Source organism: Pinus tabuliformis, chromosome 3_1, assembly GCF_031772625.1.
Source record: "Pinus tabuliformis cultivar Carrire ecotype Pingquan chromosome 3_1, CPIR1, whole genome shotgun sequence".
NCBI lineage: Eukaryota > Viridiplantae > Streptophyta > Pinopsida > Pinales > Pinaceae > Pinus > Pinus tabuliformis.
This window is the reverse complement of record NC_142301.1, coordinates 631,525,785-631,539,947: the sequence shown is the minus strand read 5'-3', so window position 1 is coordinate 631,539,947 and position 14,163 is coordinate 631,525,785.

Here is a 14,163-nt window from a genome sequence, read left to right as displayed (position 1 = left end):
ACTGCTTTTATTGCTTAGTTAGACCTTGGTAGATTTCAGAAAAAGTAGGAGTTTTAAATTGGCATTGATTCTTCAGTGTAGGGTAAAGAATATATATATATTTTTAAGTGATAGATGTTGATGGATGTTACAGGGTCTTATTGTGCAATGATGCCAATGTATTAGTGATTGTCAACTATAAGCAAAAGGTTCATATATAAGCAAAAGATGTTGTCATGAGGATCTTGGCTCTTCTTCTTTGGTCATGGTCCCTTTGAAAAGAGAATAGGATTCACTAAAAGATTCTTTGGTTTCAGTGTGTTTCTTTGGTTTTTCTTGAGGAAATAGAAATGGAAACCTTTCTACACATTTTGTGGCATGATGAATGGGTACATGGTGGCTAAACAACATGGAGGTAGGGATATCCTTATCTTTGGGAGATATTGAAAGTTGCTCAATTTTTTCAGATAGTTTACCCATAAGAGTCTGAGTAGATTCGAACTCATAATCTACCTTTCTCTCCATGCTTTCAATTTGTGTTGTTGATTCTCTGACAAATCCTTTTAATACAGAAACTGAAAAGTTGAAATCATTCAAAGTTTTATTCACACTATGTACAACGACTAATAGTGAGTCAAAACATTCCTTTTGTTTAAAAGTTTTTATCATATTCATCTCTAGCCCTTTAATTCATGTATTTGTTTAGTTTATTTGTTCATTGGCCTTTTGGATCCTTCCATTTATTCCTAGGGCTGAATCATCTTTTAATACTAAAGGAATGACGTTGGCTGAGTTGCTAGCTTCTCCTAGCATGATTCCCTTGTATGGACGGAATATGGTATTTGTTTCTAACTTGCTTCCATCACAAGTTGTCCAAATTTTTTTTTGTGCAGATGAACTTTCTGCATTTGCCATATGTACTTCTGGTTGTTCCTTTAGTTTCTTCCAGACATAAAAATAAATCCATGAGTTTGTTTCTTCCATATAATTTTTCCATTCTAGATAAAGAGCACATTTTCATCAACAGATGTGCTAAGACTAAATTATTTGGATTCAAGATGTGTATAGAGATCCCAATTTAGCATGTTCTTCATCTAGTCTCTATTAATCTTATGTTTGGGACACCCATCCATGAGGGAGAAGAATTTGTACATTTCTGGGATTAATGGCTTTTTGCAATCTGGTGGAATAGGATTTTGAAATCTTGAAGATGGAATGAGACTGTCTAGTATTTCAAGATATCCCAAGCCATATTTTGGCATCCCAGGTGGTCTCATCTTGCTAAACATTTCAATGAGACGGGGGTCTTCATTCTTCAGAGTGGGTAATTCATGAATCATTAGGACAGTGTCACGAGGAAATGGAATGTCAGAGCATTTTGGATTTGGACATGAATTTGTAGTAACAGTAGAAGGGGCCTCACAGGGTTGTGGATCTGATACCCAATTTGTAGCAGGGGCTTCCTTTGAAGCTTGCTATGCAATTTTGAATTCTTCTGTGATGAATACATGAACTCTTACACGAACCCATACACGAGCCTCTAGATCTTCACACAATAATGCTCTTCAACGACCTCTTGCCAACATGAGAAAAACGTCCATCAATCCTCAGTGAACCTCCGGCGAACCTCAGATGAACCTCTCCTCTTAGAGAATTGAAATAGCATAACATAAAATAAACTCATGCGAAAATTTTGAAAAAAAATCTCTCTTTTATTGGTTTCAAAAGATGAATTACAATGCTGGAAGATTTAGAGAAACTTCACTCAGAGATAGACTGCTCGGTCATTTACCAGATGCTACACCTTAAATTAAGATTCACTCTAGAGGCTACCTGGCCCTTTGCAGACTCTGTCTTTGAACTTTTTGAAACAAACACAAACTAAAACTTAATGATTTCAACCAATTTAGGTTCTTACTAGGGTTGTTAGGCCCTGATATGAATGCTTTTCAAACTCAACTCTAAGAGAGACTTTCTTCGTGATGCAAGCAGATCGAACACAGACGTTCGTAGATGTAGAGCAAGAATATTATCTCAGACTTCAAACAACAAGACTCTCACTCTCAGACTCTCCAACCACGAATGTCCCAATGAGCCTTACTTCTCTCTTTTTATAGGATGAGAAGGGGACAAACATCAGACAATCATACTGAGATTCTGAGATATGGATCAAATCACACCAAAAGACAATCGTACTGAGATTCTGAGATGTGGATCAAATCACACCAAAATTTGGAGAAGTGCTCCGAGTCTCGAAAAATCAGAGTTTTTACATAGTAGAGATTATTCCAAATCCTACGAAAAGATATTTACAATGTGGTGATTTTTGTCATAAAATCCCACGAAAATCGATCACTATCAAATTCAAGTGACAAGACATTACTATACATTGTGGATGCTTTTCAGGAGAAGCCCACGAGAACCCTTGGAGTCTTTTAAGTTATGTTCCCAATGGATTTGTACTCGAGAATCGACCATTATTAGGCTGGTATGCTCCACTAGTCTCCCATGCTTTTCTATAAATCATTCGGACAATCATTGGTTTCCTGAGGATAATATGATGGTTTACTTTGGTAAAGACTAACAAATGATGATGTCCTCTCATGAAGTAGCCTAAAATGTGATCATCAATAATTTTTTTTAGATCTGCAATAGTCTTACAGGGAAGGTGAAAACACTCCATGCACTCCTAGCAATCACTTTGAAAGTATCTTTCAAAGTACCTTGGATCCATAACAGACTTATTTATCCCATACCATCTCCACCATTCCTGTAACCAAGTTGGTTGTAACAGTAACTGTGTAATGAAGACAGGTCCAAATTTTAATAATGTATAATGTATTTCTGATCTTTCTTCTCTGCATAAGAGATCCCACTAGAGATCTTTATAGCCCTGGAAATTATAGACAATGTCAGTAAATACAAGGCTTGGATCCTTTTGTGGCCACATTATTCTTGCAGGATGTTCAGGATATCTGGTTCTATTAATAGTATAATATTTATGAAATGTTTTGTTTCTATTGCTTCCCTCATTCCATATCAGACTGATATCATGAAAACTTTCCCTTAATGCTTCGTCTGTAAGATCAAAATACATCATTGAATTCTTATACACCATATCATGTATCCAAGTGTTGGACATAGGGTAAATCTTTCTCTCTCGCACAAGGTGTTGTACGTCCTGATGAGGCTGTAGATTTGCATCCATAACTAGGGTGTTTCTTAATTTCCAAGTGGGTTTCCATTTTTCAGCATAGATTGGCCATGAGGTGTTGTATGGGATATTTCTAAGTTCTTCTTGCTGTGTTTTAGGGTCCCATTAAGTTACAATAACCATTAGATGATTTTATTTTTTTAGATACTCCTACTCAAAAAATCTGGTAGACAATTTCTTTCTCCCTTTATATGCTCGACATCAAAATCAAAATTTACAAACAAAGGTTGCCATATGGCAAACTTGGATTGTCCAGGCTTTTTGATGTCTTTTGTTAAAACTTTCTTTAAAGCAGAAGCACCAATCCCGAGAAGAAACCTTTTATGTGTGAGGTTGATGTCAAATTTGTCTATACAATTCCATGCAACTTTTTACCTCTTTTTCAATTGTAGAATAGTTTTGTTCTGCTTGTTTCCATGTTCCTAAAGTAAACTGTATAACTTGTTCTTCTCCTTCTTTAGCTTGCTTGAGAATACCTCCCCATCCAATGTTGCTGGCGTCACTTTCTACAATTTTTGGCAAATCCTCATCTGCAAGGTAGAGAATAGGTAAAGTTTTTACCTTAGATTTTATTTTCCTGATGGCATTGGTATGCTCTGAAGTCCAAGGCACTTGATCGTTTTATATTTGGTTTAACAATTTTCTGTCATGGGCACATCCTTCATAAAAATTGCTGACATAGTTCAAATAGCCTAGGAATCTCTGCAATTGTTTTTTATCTGTGATCGTATCCAGAAATTTATCAGCAAATTCAAGTGCATGCTTTTGTAATGTGATTTGTCCATCCTCAATAGTATGTCCTAGGAATTTGATCTTTGTCTGAAACAATTCCATTTTCTTCTTGCTTAGTACGAGGCCACTTCTCTTGACAACCTGTGTAAAAATCTGTACATTATTGAAATGTTCTTCTATAGATTTAGAGAAGATTAACACATCATCAATATATATATATTGAGCCAATCAAAGTATGGCTTGAAAACTTGGGCCATGACCTTTTGAAATTTGGATGGGGCATGTTTTAGGCCAAAGGGCATAACATTCCACTCATAATGACCAACAGGAATGCTAAAGGCAGTTTTGAATCTATCTTCTTCTTTTACCGCAACCTGCCAAAACCCAGATCTCATATCAAATTTGGAGAAAACTTTAGCTCCCGCTATTCGTCTTATTAGGATTCCTTTGTGGGGAATAGGGTATGTATCATCTGATAGTACAAAATTTATAGGTTTGTAATTTATGACTAATCTGGGATCACCTCTAATATGTTATGAGTGTTTATTTACATAGAACCCATAGCAGTTCCAAGGACTGCTAGATTCTCTGATCAATTTTCTTTTTAAGAGATCTGAGATTTCTTTTTTGGCATAGATTTCTATACTCGTTGTTCATAGTTATGGCTCGGCTCTTGCATGATTTTCCATCATATTCTTTTTTGAACAACAATGAAACTCTGTGTTTCTTTCTATGCCAGAAAGCATTTGGGTTTTCAAAACAACAATATTTTTCTAACTGCCCTCTGATTTCTGAGATTTTTTGTTATACCTTTGGGGACTGTAGCTGTTCTTTTATTCTGAGAGAGGACTTGAAGTATTTTAATTCTCCCAATTTTCTTTCCATTAGATTAACTTCCTGCATAGTCTGAACCATGGTGGATATTCTTGGTGTTGAAATAAAAGGAAATTTGATGGTTTGTAAGAAACCTTTGTTATCAGGGAAAGATATAAAATAACCAGCTTTTCGATCCTGTGATCTAGCCGATCCATGTGGTTCAATAGCAGCAAGAAAAATATTACCTAAAATATAGTCAATTGGAATATTTCCGACTGAAAACTTAATTTTCATACAATATCTTGAAAAACAAAGAGTTGCACTAGATACTTCATATTGAAAATCCTGTGTACCTACCCCAGTGAATTGCCTATATGAAGGTGTCTAGTATTTGGCTAGGATCACTTTTTTGTTTAAAACATTTATGTCTGCACCAGAATCTATTAATGTTCTGAGTGTGAAGCTTTCTCCTTGTATATTAACATTTAATAGTACATGTTGCTACTAATACTGCATGGTCATGATCTTTATATTGCCAAACCCTACGCCACTACTTTTCATATGTTCTTATACTTCCAATCTAGAAGGTTTGCAGTAAGCCTCTAAAAACTGGACACTGAGGGTAACCCACAATCAGTTGTCTTCTGGACTTCCCTAATCAGAAAATATTCCACAGAGTTCACCTACAAGGACTTCATTGACTCATTTGTTTATCCAATTGTCAATATGCTAAGCAGTAGCATTCAGCCTAGAATCAGTGAAGAGATTAAGAAGGTGTTACAGTTGTCCGATCAAAGTAAAACATGAGATTGGTATTTATACCAAAATCATACAGAGATCAGAGTGTATGGAAGCCAGCTAGTTCCATACAAGCTTCCCAAATACCTCCCAATGAGGCTATTTGCCTTGGAATACATCAAACAAATCTTGAATTCTGATGAAATCTATTTCCCTTTAGCCAAAAAGAAGACCCGGTTCAAAACTAAAAACCAAATAGGGCCTTTTATATGTAACAATAGAAATGTTGGAAAGGAAACATATAGATGCTTACAAGAGTTCAAGTTTAGTAGCAGTTTCAAATGGAATTATGATCCTTTAGGTGTCATAAGTAAATTAAGAGTCAAATTCAAATTGACCCCCTTCATCCATGAGTCAAAACTAGAAATTGAAAAGTATTCCAACCAATCAGAGTGGTTGGAAAACACTCTTCAGGAGATGGATAAGTAGGTTGATACTAGTTCCATCCTGCATACTCTGGACCCACAAGACAGAAGTTCAAAAAGGGCTAGAGAAGAAGGATCCTACTTAGCTGAAACCACCTCTGATACTAAATTCAAACTAATGTACATGAAGAATACCAAGCTAAATCTTGTAAATGAACAAGAAGAGATAGTTGAGACATTTGAAATCATTAATATAGACACAATGGTTAGATAAAATGCACCTCCAACAGTTTTAGAAGAAACTCACCAGCCTTCAACCTATAATACTCAGATTATTCAAAATCAAGATAATGTAGAAGTTTCATCATCTAGCAAAATTGTGGACAAAGAGAAAGATATCATGGAGAAATACAAAGAAATTAAAATTAGAAATGAGGCATTAAAAGTTGGAATATGTACACAATACTGGAAGCAAACTCCCAGTGATCAGAGTAGGTTACTTTCAGCTTCTGACCTAAAAACTAGGAAGATGTAGATGACCTTCTTACAGCGAGAGGTAAAGGCCCCAAAAACTTCAGAAGATTACAAGAAAACAACCTTTGAAATTCATGCTCAGGATGTGCACCCAATTAACCAGATTGAATTTCATAAACAGGAAGGAGAAATGATATATTCAACCATGACACAAAAAGCTCTATGTGTCCAGAAATTGAAAATTTCTCTGGAAAATGTACAGTCACAGTTAAAACTGGAAAGGGCCTCATCACAAGCAAAAGACAATAAGATTAAGTCACTAGAAGAGTTGGTGATTGAAATTGGCTATAATCCAACTGATATCAAGGCATCAGAAGAACTCATCAAAAAGAAAAGTGCATACATAGCTGCACTCAAGAAACAGCTAAAGCTACAAACCACTGAACATCCACAAACCAAGGAAGTGTTGGAGACACTTAATCAAGAGGATGAGATGATGAAATTAATCATCCAGTTTACCAATCAACTAAGAGAAATGGAGATAGAAATGGATAAATTGGTACAGGAGAAACATGCTAGCAGAGAAGCAGTTCCCATTACTGCTATTCCCATAGGAGCTACATCAACAACAACATCAACAAAATCAACAACCCATCCCACTAATGAGGCCAGAAAATTGATTCAAGCCATGGAAGATATGTCCATTTGAAAAACACATATTAATAAGTTTAAGGAGCAAGTGAAGAGCTTGGAAGATGAAAAGAAATTAGCAGAAGTAATGCATCAAGCTGAGAAACAAAAAACTAATAGATTGAATGACAGGATCCACCAGCTAGAAAACGAATTGTCACTAAAGGAGCCTTTGGCCCAACCAAAGAAACATTTATGGGCCAATATCATTGACTCAGTCAATGATAATTGTCCATATATACAGGTAATATTTGAACAAAATGATTTAGTGAAGGAAGCCAGTGAGGCAATTCAAAAGGTAAAAGCAGATCTTGTGGAGAAACCAAAGGAAGCCTCTAAAATAATCAAATTTATAAATTCTAAAAACAAATATGAATTAGAGGAGCTTGGGATAGCTGATAGAAAAAAGACCATTCTAGAAGTGGAGAAATTTATTTCCAAGAGAAATCTGATGATACAACTTGAGTAGATGTGTCAAAACATGAAACTTGCAGTAAACAGGTTTTTTGACAAATTTGAAGTATTGAGACAGAAGGGTTTGCCTAATCTTTTGGTAATCAATGATAAACTGATGAAACATGAAGATTATGATAAGAATATGAGAGAAGTAGCTAGAGAAACTTCCAACAATTCCTCAATGAAAGGTGTGCCCACAAGAAAAGTGCTCTATTAGACTTTTGAGAATCTCTTTTACCTCCAACATGAGGTAAAACATCTCTTTATAAACAAGTCTACTTTTGCAAAGTACAAAGAAGCTGATGAAATCTACAGAAGAATGGTAAAATTCAAATTACCAGATGAAGAGGCTTGGGAGAAACTGAATGATTTACTTTGAAAGGTAAAAGTAAAACAGGTAAAAGAACAGTCAAAGATTAAAAGTAAATCAGTAACAAAGTTTAAAGAGTATTAGATGACAAGGCAGAGTAAAGATATAGCCATCTTGAAAGACACTAAACAAAAAAAGGGACAGCCAGCGTAAAGAAAACAACAAAGCCAAATAAGCAGGGACATCTTGCATTAGTTAGATAGTTGTCTCTATCTTCTTGTATGAAGATATTTCATTTTCCTTGAATAATTCCTAAATCAGTTTTAGGATATTTTGTAGTAGTTTTTGTATAAATACTTCATAATTCAAAGTATTGAGGGTGGATATCTGAATATTTCTATAGGTGAACTCATCTACAACCTGAGGGTTTATTGTGTTTTTTCAGTCGACAAACAGGACAAATAATAGAAGAATTGCTTTACAGGATTCATGTGTTGAGCCACTTCAGTGAAGTATATTTCAATTGTTCATGTTCTTTTCTAAAGTATTCCATAAATTTGAATGTTTTTCTTCTAAATTTGAATGGTATAACATGAATGTTATTGCAGAATCTATTTAAGTACACTCTGTTTTGAACTGTTATTCATGTTTATGTTTTCTTATGATATTTGGTTTAAAGGATCCTTAATTTCCCTCTAATCCCAATTGACCTCCTTCATCTTCCTTCATTATCTGGTTTAAGGAATCCTTAACTGCTCCTTGATCCCAATTGAAAATCATTTCACCATTTCAGCCCTAAAGATCTATTGTTTCTCAATTACCTTGCCCTGTAACACTGCTTTTATAATTGGTTTCTGTTTTGTTTTCTTGATAAACTGACTCCATAGCCCAATGGAAAATAGATAAGCACCTATCCATCTAAATCAGTAATTCCACCAACAAATCAAAATCAAACCAAATCAAGAAAACATGACTAGCCTAAAATCCATTAAAATAAACGAAGTTAAATCATATAGAGAGATCCCTCTCTGATTTTAGGAAGCCTAGATCCTAAGCTCCAAAGCAGGTTTGTAGTTACCTCTGATATTTCTTTTTAACGCATTGAACAACCCTTGGAAATTTTGGAGTGATAACATAGTGGCGACCATACTAGGGAAATTCAGTCCCTAGTTAAAATAATCTTAAAGGAAAAAGTTTTCCTTATTTTTTAACATTGAGGTTTTAAAGGTTTGCTTGAAATCATCATTATAAGTTAAAATTCTGGCTTCTAAAAGAACATATTATACCAGAGCTCATCCCGATCCACAACCCACTACAATTGTTGATGATCCGGATAGAATTTTAAGAAAACCTAAAAGGCTAGAGAGTCAAGAAAGGGTTAACTTTTAAACAAATCAAATTCACTTCCTAAAGAGTTATCAAGCTTAGAGGACATTAAAGTTGACTTATCATTTGAGCATTCTTTGTTTCGTACCAAATCTGAAAATTCAGTCTATGACACTGTAATAGATCCCAATTTTATTCAATTTATTGAATCAAAGAAGGATATTATACATCCTGATTTAGATCAACATGTTCTGGATACTTTTGAAAAACTTGATGAGTTAACCTCCACTTTGATAAGGCATATAGACAAAGCCTATTTTCAACAGTCAGTTGAATTAGCTACCCTAACTGCTGCTACCCTTGAACACTCTACAGTATTTTCAAAAACTGTAAATGTAGCCTCATTCAGTACCACCTCACCTATAATATCCACCATAGTTCATTCCATAAAGCCATTCATACCTAAACTTCCTCTCCAACCTAATTTCTCAAGTTCATCTTCAAGCAACACTACTTCACCTCCAAATCAAGTTAAAATTGTAGCCATGGCAGTCAGATATGAACCTTTGGCCTTACAAGCTCCTTTACATGCTATGCCATAGGATTACCAAAGTAAAATTTTGTAGTTTGATGGTACGTGTCAGTATACTGCTCAACAACATGTAAATAAAATGACAGATTATTTTGAGTTACATGAAGTTGATGAGGCTTATGTACAAATGAGATTATTTGCACAAACACTAGCAGGAGATGTTAAAAGTGGTTTAAAACTTTACCTGCTAACCATATTGCTGATCTAGTTGCTTTCCACCAATTGTTCATAAATAGGTGGGAAAGAAAGAAAAACCCTCTCCAGATATTATCTGAATATGAGAACATAAGGAGATCTCCTAGTGAATCTGTCCAGGATTACTGTACTAGGTTTAACAACATTTACAATGCAATTCTAGTGAATATCAGACCCCCACCAGACCTTGCCCTGATTAAATTTCCAGATGGTTTTGATGCTGACATGTCCTATCAATTAAGAGAAAGAAACCCTCCAAATTAGAACAAATGCAAAGTGATGCAGTTAGTGTAGAAGCTAACTTATTGGCTAAAAGAGCCAGGATGAGGAATGAGAGGAGAGTTACCATTAAAGAAGAACCATCCACTTCAGATGTTAAGATAGATAGTTTAGCTAAAAGTGTAGAAAGGCTAATGGATAGGTTAGAGAATATGGAAAGAAAGCCTCAGTGGGAAAATCAACAAGGACCCCAAATTAGGAACCCCAACTTTCGAAAAAATCCTAATACTGGAAAATCAAGAGAAGTTGTACCCGATCAACAGGTTAGACCACCTTTCTAGGAAAATTATGCTGAAAGTTCACAACAACATGAAGAAGACCAGGACACCCAGATAAACTTGATGGGAGTAAACAATGAGGATTCCATTTTTCTTACTCAAGAAGAACAAGAATTGTACATGTTACAGCAATTACAATTAGAATCTGGAGAGTCCTTTGACTACAAACAAGGCTATGAATCTACTATCTATGAATTTCATAAACAATATAGCCTTAGAAGCAAAAAGAACACAGAAGTTCCTCCTAAGAAATCAGCCCAAACCCAAACTAAGAAAATAGTGGAAGCTCATGTGACCAAGGTCCTACAAATTCTGCCTAGAGGAACTCAGGAGGCCTCCAGCCCAAAGATTGTAGACATAACATCAATTGAAACTCAAACTTCAACTGCCACTCAAACTATTCCAAACAAGAAAATTGAAAACAAAATTGTTGACACGCAAACTGAATTACCAAGTACTAGTAAAGAAGACAAAAACACATAAACTACAATTGTTGAAAAGAAACTCATTCAATTAGGCAAAACTCAAATACCATTCAATATCAAATTTGAGTTAGCCAAATTGAAAATACATGTTCCCTTAACAGAGCTGGTAAAAAATGAATCATACAAAGCACAAATCACTGAAACACTAAACATAGGTGAAGGCGAAGATGTTGTAAACCTTAATGATGATCAACCTGAGTTGTTATTTGGTCTAGAAGTAAATGGCAAACATCAATAAGGGGTATCCCTCCATTCTATATTACCTTAAATGTTCATGATAAAATCCTACATAATGCTATGTTAGATTCAAGAGCATCTCATAACCTAATGCCTAAAGCAGTCCTGGAAAGGTTAAACTTAGACATCACTAGACCGTACAAGGACCTGTTTTCCTTTGATTCTAGTCAAATCAAATGTCTTGGCATGATAAAAGATCTGTGTGTAACTCTAGTTCAGTGCCCAACAAAGAGTATTGTTATGGATATAGTAGTTGCTGATATCCCACCCAAGTACGGTATGTTGTTATCTCGCTCATGCGGAGCAAAGTTACAAGGGTCATTGCAATTAGACATGTCATATGCTACCATTTTTTTATTTGGCCAGCAAAGAAAACTTTACAGGGAGACCCTAATGAAATACATGGTAAGTAGTTCAGAAAGACCCAGAATTACCCTATTTATTCCATGCATTCTGATCTGGACTCATTTATCTTATATAATTCAGAAAATAGCAAAGACGAAATCACAACTTTAGAAGAAAAACACAAAGAACTTGATAGAGAAAACATAACACATGAGTCTCTATGGCATTTAGATTTTGATGGCTCTATAAATAGATTAGGAGTAGGAGTTGGTGTATGGATCTACAATTTAGAGAATGATCATTCAGAAGGACATGCTTTTAGATTAAATTTCAAATGCACTAACAACATGGCAGAATACGAAGCATTAGTGCTAGGCCTTCAAATCATAAGAAAACTTGGAGCTAAAAGAGTTTCCATCATGGGAGACTCAGAACTCATTATAAAACAGGTCAAGGGAGAGTACATTACCAATAACCCTAGACTTAGCTGCTACAGAGAAACCATCCTAGACTTGATAAATTGTTTCCTTGAGACTGACTTTGCTGTTATTCCAAGAAAGAAAAATATGCAAGCTCATAGCTTAGCCACTTTTGCCAGCACATGCAGGTTGCCCTTCCAACCAAATCATCAGTACACAGCTGAGGTAAGACATAGGCCAACCATACCTGATAATTTAAAGTATTGGAAAATTTTCTCACATGACAATCAAATTCATGATTTTATGATTTCTGAAGGAGAATTTCGAAATGGTAATATAGACACTGACTGTACATCAGATTATACCATAAATAATGAAATAGATGTAAATGATGTAAATAAGTTAGAACCAACTAAATTCACTAAACTAGAGATAGATCAATTAGAAACTGTAGAAATTGAGGAATTAATCAATGATGAATGAGAAGTTTTAAACCTCAAAGACAACTTTTTGCCTAAGGGATTAGCCCCACTAGAAGACATCTTTGACTTCAATGATGTAGCTAGAAAACCTAAAATGGAGCCTCTAAGGTCAGATATAGAGGAATGCAACATAGGGACAGAGGAAAATCCTAAGCTCATCAAGATATCTAAGACATTACCCCCAGATGAAAAGCTGAAATACATTAGCTTGTTTAAAGAGTTCCAAGATATCTTTGCCTGGAGTTATGAAGACCTCAAGTCTTATGATACCAACATCATCCAGCATAAGATACCAATTAAAGAAAATGAGAAGCCCTTTAAACAAAAACTAAGGAGAATTAACCATGTTCTTATGCCATTAATAGAAAAAGAAGTTAAGAGGATGTACGATGCTCAGATCATAGCACCCATCAGGTATTCTGATTGGGTCTCTAATTTAGTCCCCACTAGAAAGAAAACAGGAGAAATCAGACTTTGTGTTGATTTCAGAAACTTGAACAAAGTATCACTGAAGGATAACTATCCCCTCCCTAAAATGGATCACATTCTCTAGAGGGTGGTAGGGTCATCCAGAATTTCATTACTTGATGGATTCTCTGGTTACAATCAAATCCTAGTCCAACCTGAAGATCAAGCAAAGACTGCATTCACCACTCCCTAGGGAACTTTCATGTACTTTAAAATGCTTTTTGGATTGATGAATGCTGGGACAACATTCCAAAGTGCAATGGACATAGCCTTTGCAAAAAAAATCCATGATTTTTTGGTCATTTACCTAGATGATATCACCATGCTTTCCAAGTCAGATAATGAACATCTAGATCATCTAAGAAAGGTATTCATAAAATGCAGAAAGTTTGGCATATCCTTAAATCCTAAAAACTCACTTTTTGGATTAGAAGAAGGAAAACTCCTAGGACACATAATTTCAAAAGAGGGCATTAGAATTGATCCAGCTAGAATAGAAGCAATCCTAAACATTAGTCATCCTAGGAACATTAAAGAATTGCAATCATTCTTAGGTAAAATAATTTTTCTTAGAAGATTCATTTCTAACTTAGCAGAACTAATTAGATATTTGAATAACATGTTAAAAAAGGATTCAACACTTAAGTGGACAGTAGAGGCTAAGCAGTCTTTTGAAGCAATCAAAGAAGCCCTTACTAAAACACCTGTCCTCATAAGTCCTAATTTTAACAAAGACTTCATAATTTTTCATTTGCTTCGGAGCACACCATTGCAGCAGTCTTGTTGCAAAAAAATGATGAGGGTTATGAGCAACCCATCACTTTCTTCAGTAAAGCTTTGAGATATGCTACACTAAAGTATAATATAATGGAAAAACAAGCCCTTGCTTTAGTGAAAGCCATAAAGGATTTCAGAGTATATATTCTATACTCTCACATAATAGCATATGTTCCAAACTCAGTTGTAAAGGACATTCTAACTCAGGATGGGCCTGATGGAAAAAGAGGCAAATTGATTGCCACCATACTAGAATATGACATTGAAATCAAGCCTACAAAATTGATTAAAGGCCAAGGTTTAGCCAAACTCATGGCTGAATTGAACTGTCGAGCCTTAGACATAAATTTCATTGCTGCCATAGATGATCAGGAAGAGATGGCAACTCCACAAATTAGTGAAGCTTTCATAGATTCACCCTGGTATGCAGACATTATATTCGTTTT